This window comes from Lemur catta, chromosome 14 (genome assembly GCF_020740605.2).
Source record: "Lemur catta isolate mLemCat1 chromosome 14, mLemCat1.pri, whole genome shotgun sequence".
Taxonomy (NCBI): domain Eukaryota; kingdom Metazoa; phylum Chordata; class Mammalia; order Primates; family Lemuridae; genus Lemur; species Lemur catta.
The window spans coordinates 14,265,399-14,275,594 of NC_059141.1; the positions used below are offsets into that span (position 1 = coordinate 14,265,399).

The window sequence follows — 10,196 nt, forward strand, 5'->3', positions numbered from 1 at the left end:
AATAGGGTGAGTCTGTCCTCCCCAGCGGCTCCGCGCTGCACAAAGGGGCCATCGCTATTTGCCACTCTGGAGAGAAAGCCCGTGACGGGCCTTCCCCTGCCGAGCCCTCTCTCTCTCCCCGCCTCTCCTCCAGCTGCTCCTGGTTCAAGCCGCTGCCTGCCCTGGCTAATAATGCCTTGTCACGCAGTGACAGAATTATGGTCTCACACTGGTTTCACATGTCACAAATAATTGCGCTCATTGCGCATCATATTGAAGTTGTCAGGACTCTCTTACGCCTATAATTTGTGTGAGTTGATCATACTTTGGTAAATCAGCAGGTCACGACCTGTGCCCTTTAGCCTCAGTGGCTGGCTGAGAATGACCTACAAATCTTGTGACAGGGACAACAGAGAGGCTATGAACTGCTCAATTGCTCGTGTCTATCAGCGGCTGCGGGGAAAGCCGTTGCTCTCTGCTTTCTCCTTTAAGCGGCTAACGCGGCACCCTATGTCATCCCATCTTCATTTCTTCACATCTGTTTTTTTTCTCCCTCTAGATTTTTTTTAAGTACTTTTGGATATTTCTAATTTTTTTTCTTTACCACAAGACATTTTGGTGCCAAGCTCAAGTGTCTTTCTTCCATGTGTTTTAAATAAAAGCCTCCAGCGTCTGTGATAAAGTGAACAGACCTCACTCTCCGGGTCCAGCCCAGCTGAACAGCGCTCTACAAAATGGCTAAACCCCGCTGGCAGCTTTACGAGCTCCTTTGCTAACACTTTATTGGGTAACACGTTCACAAATAGTGTTCCCGAGCCTTTGTTTTCATTAAGGTACAACATGTACCATCAAGTTGCATTTAATTCACTGCTTTGTATTTTATACGCAGTATCGCTGACCGAGGCCTGCAGTGTCTAACACTGGGAAGGGGGGAATGAAGTCCAAGTTGCTTTTATCGCCCTACATCTTCAATAACTGGCTTCTAAAAAAGTCAGTGGGAAAGAAGTGAGATGACCAAGTCCTGGCCGGACTGATGCTCTGCAGATATGCTGGAGGGAGGGCAGGAAGAAAGTGGTTTTATGTGGGTCTGTCTCCAGGGCAGCTATTGACAGTTAGCTGACCAGGGAGTGGCCAGCCTCCTGCTTGGTTTAAGAAAGAGAAGAAGACAGTGTCCATGTGCACATCATGTGCACTCTAGCGGCTTCCTGTTCTTTCAGAAGGTCCCCCCACCCCTGCCTTCTACAGAGAAGCACTAGAGGGTTTGCAATTCTGGGGGCAGATGGCAATGTCTGACGGCCCGTCCTGAGATGCCAGGCAGTGAGGATGATGCCATTAGTTGGAGCGAGAGCAGGTGTACGATGGAAGACATGGAAACCAACAAGCCAGCCTCTCCCTCCATGCTGTGCAAGGCACATGCAGTTCATTTCTGAAGACATCAAGGAAAGGAATATGAACCCAGGATAATGAGCAGCACACATAAATATTACAGAGTTATGTGGAGGACACAAGGCCAAGTGCTTGGACTGCCTGGTCCTTCTCCCCTCACCTCTCCTGCTTCAGGCACAGACCCACGGTGATTCTCAGCACGGGAAGGCATTTTGCTTCCCATGCAATTTACAACAGCTGATCACTAGGCTAGGGCAGGAGAACCTCCAAAGACCCCAGCCATGAGGAAAGCTCACTGCAGACATGGATGGTTATGGACTGTGGGTTTATTTTTCATCTCCCTTTGCTGAGAGAATTTAATGGCAAAGGCTGACAGACGGGGGTTCAGATCCCAGCATCACCACTAACTAGGCTTGGTGACCTGGGCAAGTTACTCCCACTCTCTGGGTCTCCGTTTCCTCACCTGTAAAAGAGTTGGCACATAGTAGGTGCTGAGTATATTTTATTTGTTTCTGTCTAGGCTTTTGTTTATAAATAAAGTAGTCTGAGGACCAACTTGAGCAGAAAAGGACTCTGTAAGAAGGATGTTGGGTAGCTTGCAGAGTCTGCAGGAAGGCTGGAGGGCTGAGAGGAAAAATGAGCCAGAACCAAGAGAGGTTCAAGGGTAAAGAACAGAGCTGATGTCAGACCCTGGGCACTGTCCGGTTATGATACTATCCCTGGCACCACCATCCGCAGCCCTTTGGTTCCTCCACTGGACTCCAGACTCCAGTATCCTCTGCATTCTTGTCCTTCACATGGGGCTGGGGATGGGAGGCGTTCAGGCTTCAGGTTTTACTCACAACCACTTTAATACAGTACTTTTTTTTTTTTGCTTTCTTTTCAACAGAGGGAAGGAGAGAACCTGTATCCAAGCAGCCTGATCAGCTTGTCCAAATCCATGCAGTATACAAGTCACACTGTTTGAATGAAACACACACGCATCTCCAGTTCCTCGGTTGTGTCCACAACTAGCTCATGGAGTAGCTATGGGGAAATTCAGGGGAAAGAAGAGTGAAGCTATGGGCTTCCCGTAGGAGCAGTGAACACTGGCTACCAAGTGCAAGGTCATTTTCTACCTCCATATCTGTCACTGGTGAGACCAGAGCTCTAAAGAAGTGCCTCCGCTGGCCAAGCAAGATGGCAACTCGGTCAAATCCATGGATAAGGAGTAAATGGAAACGTATCTGGAAAATTCAGTCACACACTCCATTATCGAGCAGTTCTGTTCTAGGCACTAGGCTAAGCGCTTTTGTGGCATTATTTTACTTAGCATTCATCATAAATCAGTTAGTTATCTATCATCCCCATTTTACGAATGGGAGAGTCAAGGCTCAGAGTCTGAGGCATGAGGAATAACATGGTGGCAGCACAAAAGCGGGGGCCTTAAAGCTCTGCCTTCAAAGCAGGACGTGCCCACAGATGTCTCTGGGTGGTGGCGGCATATAAAAAGGACATAGGAATCCCAGGGCACAATATCATGGATACTTAAGAAATGCCTGGTGATCTCATAATCTCCAAAACCAGTATTGTTTGGGCCGAGGGATCAAGAGACAAAAAGCTGAGGAATATTTCATGATCTGGAAACTTTCAGTTCCTTTAATATGAAAATGCTCAACATGAAGTATTAAAGATGTAAGGATTCAGAGGTTGCAGGAGGCCAAAGAAGATTAAGAGATTCTTTACCCCAAATGAAGTGCATAGTGTATCCATTATGGGGCAGGGAGATTCCCCTCCCCTCCCCCACCGTCTCCACTTAATAGGGAAAAGGCTGAAAACTTTGAAGAAATGCGTTCTTTGTTCTTTAAATTCCATGATTAATTAGGTATAAGCCATGTTTCAAAACGTTTCGTCATTTATTTGTAATTCTCCCCAGAGCGTGTACAGTAACTTGGCTCAGAACACATAGATTACATTGCAAATGCTACTCATATGCTGAAACTTTTTATGTTTCTTTCCCTTTCCCTTCTCTGCTTTCCCCTGTAATACTTGAGTGGAAGAACAAACCTGGATTTCAATCAGAGAGCACACGCTGCCCCGAATGGATTTCCCTGCCCATCACAGACCCCCAGAAGGGGCCTACGACTGGAAACAGTGGGCGGGCAGCCGTGTGCCCACGCGTGGATGGACCTCAGGGTTGCCCTGACCCCCGTGTCTCTGCAGCAGTCACGCAACGGTGTGCATTTGCTTCAAGTCCGTCTTCACCTCTGCACCTCCATCCACACCCCCTCCCTGGGAGTAGCCCCCAAGTATGAGCCAGTGAGCCATGCAGTGTGGTGGTCAGCATGTGGAACCCAACTGTGGGGTCTCACCCAATTCTTGGAGCTTCATTTTTTTCTCATCTATGAAATGGGGATAATAACAGCATCTGAGATCTTTTGGGTCAATCATAGAATTAAATATGATTTAGCAGAGTGCTTCATTCAGAATATGCTCTCTATGAATGTTCACTATTTTTTTATTATTTTCAATTTGGCCCAACTCTCAGACCCAAACACACACGCATGTACTCCTGGCCTGGGTGACTTAAGACCATGCTTGGAACAGCGAGGTTGTGTATGTAAAGAGAAATTGGATTGATTAGACAAGTTCCCAAGTGCAAGCCATGTCCACGATATTTGTGTGTGCAATGTGCACAAATATAAACACACATAAGACACACACACATACACACATACACAAAGTCTCGGGGTACAAGATTTGCCACCAAATCCAAGGCAGAGGCTGTCCCTTCTTGCATTCTATCAGACCCTGACTCACTACTGAGACAACCCCACCCTTTGGAATATCTTTGCTTCCCTTCACTCTTTTCAAAATGAAATCTTCTCCCCCTCAAAGCTCAGATCAAATGCCACCATCTGCTTGCAGTCCTTGCTTTGCTCCTACTGGGGCTCACTGGCGTGCAGGCCTCTCTTTAAGATGGGCTGCACGTGGCCAAGGCGGAGGCCCAGCCTCAGGGAGCTTCATCTGCCTGGGGCTTGGCAGTGCACTGAACTGAATCTCTAGGCACGTCAGTTTGGTCAGGCTGCCCAAACACAGAACACAAACTGGGTCTCAGTTTTGGAGTCTAAAAGTTCAAGATCAAGGTGTCGACAGGGTTGGTTCCTCCTGAGGACTATGAGGGAGAATCCGTTCCAGGCCTCTCTCCTGGTTTTTGGTAGTTTGCTGGCGATCTTTGGTGTTCCTTCATTTGCAAAGCATCGCCCCAATCTCTGCCTTCATCTTCACACAGCATTCTTCCCGTGTACCTGACTGTCTCTGTGTCCAAATTTGCCCTTGTTTTGAACTGGTGGTTTCCGGTAAAAATCAGAAAACCTGCTAGACAAATTCTAAAAGAGCCGTAACATTCAAATTTGCCCTTTTTAGAAGGAACAATTACTTTGGATTAGGGCCCACTCTAATGACCTCATCTTACCTGGATTACCTGTGAAGACCCTATTTCCAAGTGAGGCAGCATTCACAGGTACTGGAGGTTAGGACCTCACATCTTTTTTTTTTCCCAGGGGAACAGAGGGAGACCCAGTCCATAACACAAGCAGTGGGCGAGTAACAACTCCAAGGAGTAAGTCCGAGCCCTCTAGCTTCATTCTGTTTGTAATTATAGCAGAGGCAGAGCCCTGAGAACACTGGGAGGGTAACATCCATGGTAACACCCACGCCTGTCTTCATCCTTAGACTCAGATTGTTCTAACCTGGTGGTTCTCAAGCAAAGCCAAACAATGTTGCTGGGGAGGGGGAAGATAGGTCAGTGAGATAGATGCAGGCATCACTTCTTTTCAGTGCAACCAAGCTGGAGATCCACTGAACCAGACTAAACACACAAACAGCCCATGTGGTTTCCCCTGGTCTAGCCCAAGAAGCATTTCTTGTTTGGGGGCTTACAGTGTTACTCAGGATGTTTAAATGATTCTTTAAAAAATTAAACTGACCTCTTAGGGAGAATTCTATAAAGAACATAGAATGTTAAAATTCTCCAGATGGTTGAGATTAAGGAAAAATACACTCTCTACTAAAAATATGCAGCCATTGCCTTATTATTTGTCTACTTTGGGCAGGATGAATTGTTGCCCAAATGGAGAAGTTTGAGATCCAAGAAGGAAAGATAACATAGGCCATGAAGACACCATTGCTGGCTGCTCCCATGGTGGCTAGAACAATAGTCCAAGCTTATACGCAATCTGCCAGGCTGCTCCAGTGTGGACATGGTATTATTGGTGCCTCGTGTTTCAGCTGGAGAGATGAGCCAGAGTGTGAGGAATATGAAAACACCTGGAGAGAAATGAGCAATCCATGGTCCCAGGTTTTTGTTAGAAAAGATGGCAGGAGCACTGGTAATAAGAACAGCTAAAACTTACATGAGTATACTGTGCATCTGATAGTTAGGGGCACCATGTTCTTATTACTGCTAAATTTTTATGCCAGTTTTCTACCTGCCAAAATTCAATTTTGAATATTCAGCTACTTGAGTGACTACACTCTTCTCTGAGTTTTAGAAATATGAACCCAAAACAGATTCTTTGGAAATTAAATACACTTTTATTTGGGGTATTTTATTAAAGAAGATGAAAGGACAAAAGTAGCCTAATTTGGCAGTTCCATCTTTGCTGCCTTAGAACAAGTTCTGAGAAGCTGAAAAGAAAAAAAAAAAAAAAAAAACAGGCATATAAGCCCCATAAAGAGACTGCGAAATTACTCATTCTGATAAAATTTGGTTTTCTTATTTCTAGGGGAGGAGGTGTAGAAGAAAATGTGATAGTCAATTAGTACTAACTACATGGCTGATTGCAAAGACTACAAACCCCGGAGATGTAAGTGATACCTACGCCATCTTCACTAGAACATTTATAATAACAAAAATGATAATTTATCAGTTGTCACAAGTTTAACCTCTTACCCTGGCCGTATCAGAGTGGGGCCATAGAAACGGGAGGAAGGTCCAAACTTGGCCTGGGTGATGTGAGGTTAGAGACTGAGGACCCTCTTCTGCCAAAAAGTTAATCTCCAGTATTTATTTGGGTGCCAACGAAAGTAGAATAATGGGGAAGGAGGTCCTTCATGTAAAAGAAACTCAAAAGCTTTACAGACTGAATTAGGTGTAATCCTTATGGGATCCCTAACAGCTCATAAATAACTTTTAATGAGATTTCCAGCAAGTAAAATAGCACGTGGGGGGAAAAAAGTATTCTTTTTTATTTTTGTTATTTTGTTTTCAATAAAGCACATGCTTCATCTCGTTGTTTTCCAAACCCATAACCAAAAGAAGGGAAACCATTTCAATAAGAAGAGATTAGTACTGAAAATATTTAATTAACTGATAGGGACAGGAAACGCTTGAATATGTCATTGAAAATACTTGACATTGACCACTAATCTATGGAAACTTATAGAGCTGAGTCTAAAGCATGTTCCGGAGTTAAGCAGAGAAATAAATCAAGGTTTGCAAATGTCATTTAAGTTTTCACCTGTCCCACGATTCAAAATTATTGGCTTCCCAATGAAAAGCATATGTTGTGTCCCTTGCCTGGGGAGCAGTAATGAAGTGAGGCAGACACTCTCCAGCGCTCCCTCCCATGGTGCCCTCTTTATTTCCCGTAGAGTGAAAGTAATTACTGTATCCTTAAGGGAGCGCTTCCCTGCGTCTGGTCTGCCGATAAGGGCTGCCATGCTGGCTCCTCGAGCCCTGCCCCTCTTCCTTGAGGGACCACGGTTTGATTTATGAGAAAATAGTTGGCAAATTGCAATGTCCATCTTGATGGATGACATCATTTGGACCATTTTGCTGATCATGTATGACTACCTTTTTCTGTTTAGCCTGGTTGCAATTGATCCGCAGCTCCAACAGCTGAAGAAGGGGAAAAAATAGCAATTGCCTTTTCTTGGAGAGGTCACCAAGCAGAAAGAGGGCTGGCCTTTTGTTCCCTGGAAATCCACCAGCGATGTTCAAACCCTTTACAAAGAGCTCTCATAGACATCGTCTTGGGCGATCCCAGCAAAGACTCCTAGAGGTACGCACGACAGGTATAGTTCTCCTCACTGGGGAGATGAGAAAAGTAAAACTCTGGGTGCTTTGCCCAAGGTCACACAGCTAGTCAAAATCAAGGGTTCAAATCTTGGTCTTTTGACTCCCAAGCAAATGTTCTTCTCTCTTTCCTTTGCTTCTTGATGGAACACAAATGTACACTTACTTGTTATACTCAACGTATCCTTATTTGTTTTCATTTAAAAACAGTGATTTTAATCTAAAAATCTTTAAGTAAAAGTAATGCCCTGGAAATCTGCTTCATCTTTATCCTATGGCTTTGTGTACTCCTTAGTGCACCTCCTGGTTTGAGTACTCCTAGTACACAGCCTAGGTCCCAAGGTATCGAGTCTAGGAAATCAGCATAGACTTGAAGGCCCTCATTCAGCCTCCCTGCCTTCCTCCCAGCCTCATTTCTACCACTCTCCTCCAGCTCTCTTACACTCCAGCCGCTCTGATCCTCCCTGCCTCAGTGCCTTTGCACACGCTCTTCCCGCAGCCTGGAAGTCTCTTCTCTCTTTCCCTCAAAACTCCCAGCATGCATGCATGGCCTTCCCCGTGCCCCCAGAACACAGCTGTGGTTCTACCACTTGCACCCCATTCATGGTAGCAGTTAACCCTTTGGATCCTGATCACTCATGGGCATGTCTGTCTTTCCCCACTAAACCAAGTACTCTCACCCACCATCTCCATAGCTACCAGTGCCCAGGATACTTGGTACAAACCAAGCACTAGATAAATTCTTGTAAAATGAATGAAAACTATTAACACTTTCCACTAGGAGATTTGTTTTCAGAAGCTAGCCTAATCTCAGTTGCATATATTGGACAGTTTATAAGAGTTTTTACACATTAAAAAAAAAATCTATAATGTGCATTTTTTTATGTGGACCAGGGACATGATCTCATTTGATCTTCATGTTTATGCTTAAAAAGCAGGCAAGGCAATGCCCCCACCTGCTTGGCATAACTTAGAGGTGCAGTCCAGGCACTGGACTTCAGATGCCTGGGTTCGGATTGCCCTCTGCGTGTCCTCAGTTTCCTCGTCTGTAAAAGGGGATGATAATGGTACTATCGAGAGGCAGTTTACTGTGATGGTGATGGGCATGAGCTCTAGAAATGATGGCCTAGGTCAGGGACTGGCAGACTACGGCCCATGGGCCAAATCCAGCTCACCGCCTGTTTTTGTGTGGCCTGCCAGCTAAATGGTTTTTATATCCTTAAATGATTTTTAAAAATCAAGACAGTAATAGTATATAATGACACATGAAAATTATATGAAATTCGAATTTCAATGCCTGTAAATAGTTTTACTGGGACATAGCCCTGCCCATTCATTTACATATTATCCATCACTGTTTTTGTGTTACAGTAGCAAGGTCAAGTCGCTATGACAGAGACTGAGGGCTGGCCACGCCTAAAATGCTTACTATCTGACCCTCTACTGAAGAAGTTTGCTGGCCCCTGACCGAGGTTCAAATCCTAGCTCCGCCCTCCTGAGCTCTGGGACCTTGGGAAGATCCGTTAACTTCCCCATGCCAGTTTCCTTCTCTCTAAAGGAGAAAGAATAATATCTGCTCCTTAGGCCTTTATGAGATGAAGTGAGGTAACACAGAAAGCTCTCAGTAGGGCCCCAGGACTGCAAATGTTAGCTAACATTACTAAGCTACCTTCCCAGAGGGCTAGAATTTGCCAAGTAGCGGGTGGGGGTGGGGAGGGCGCTAGTAGTGCCAGCATAGGGACAGTTCCAACTCGGTGTAATCGGAGAGGCTGAGAGTCAGGACGGGAGCCAAACTGCGCTGAAGGAAGCCAAGGGCCAGGCACAATCACCCCAGAGAGTCTTGGTGAACACCATTCCGAAGGGCTCAGCCAGGACCGAGGCTGGCGTCACCAAGTTGAGCTCCAAGCTGGTTTTAGATGGGACCAACCCAGAAGCCAGTGAGGAGCAAGTAAAGGTGGGGATAGAGAGTTCTGGAGGACGTCCCCACGATTCAGACAGCACTCTGTGCAAGGACTGGTTTAAAGGCACAGGCTTGTCATTCCCAGTTAAGGGGCTCGCACAAGTGAATACAACTTGTAAATGACCAAATCTGAAACACCAGATGCCCAGACCTGGGCTGCCTCCTCCACTCTGCCCTGCCAACTTTCCTGCCCAATGTTTCAGGTTCAAATCCTTTTGTGGTCCTTAGAAACATCACTGAGTATAAGGGAAACAGCATGTCTCTGCTGTTGTGCTGGAGTTTTCTCCCAAGAACATAGAGCAGTAATTTAAAAAAAAAAAAAACTATAGAGCATAAATTAAATGTGTTTTCGTCTTTTTTGCAGTTAGATTCCTTGTGGCTGAAGGTAGCAGGCTCAGATTTGCAGCAAGGCCTCTGACAGGGGTCTATGGTCTACGAGCGTGTTTCTCTCAATAGCTCAATGACAGCCCTGCAAATGGCAAATTGTTTATGATTTGAGAGGGGCAAGGATCCAAGATGCATTGAAAGGAGAAGGAAGGGAAAAAGCAGGCTAAGAAAAGCAACACGTAATTCAAAGATCTAGGCCAAACATAAACCTATAGATTTCAAAAGACACTTGATTAAAATGTCTTTATAATGTCCACATGTCTTTGCAAGAAGCCTCCAGATCCACAGCTCTTCTTATTTATTATTCCTAACAAATGTGATTGCCAAAGAAGAGTCAGTTCAGAAAGGCCTTCTGCAAGGGCAGGGTGGAAGACAGTTCTGCTTTAGAGCCTAGGGGCTCAAAATGTTTGAGCTGCTCAGTCGAAA

At 45.3% G+C, this 10,196-nt stretch overlaps 1 non-coding gene across 1 annotated transcript; it reads right to left on the minus strand.

Annotated features, from left to right (window-relative positions):
* Positions 1-4,689: 4,689 nt before the first annotated feature.
* LOC123650495 lies at positions 4,690-4,753 on the minus strand. The gene has a single exon (XR_006739363.1). It is a non-coding gene; the product is annotated as a U7 small nuclear RNA (small nuclear RNA).
* Between the last annotated feature and the right edge of the window lie 5,443 nt (positions 4,754-10,196).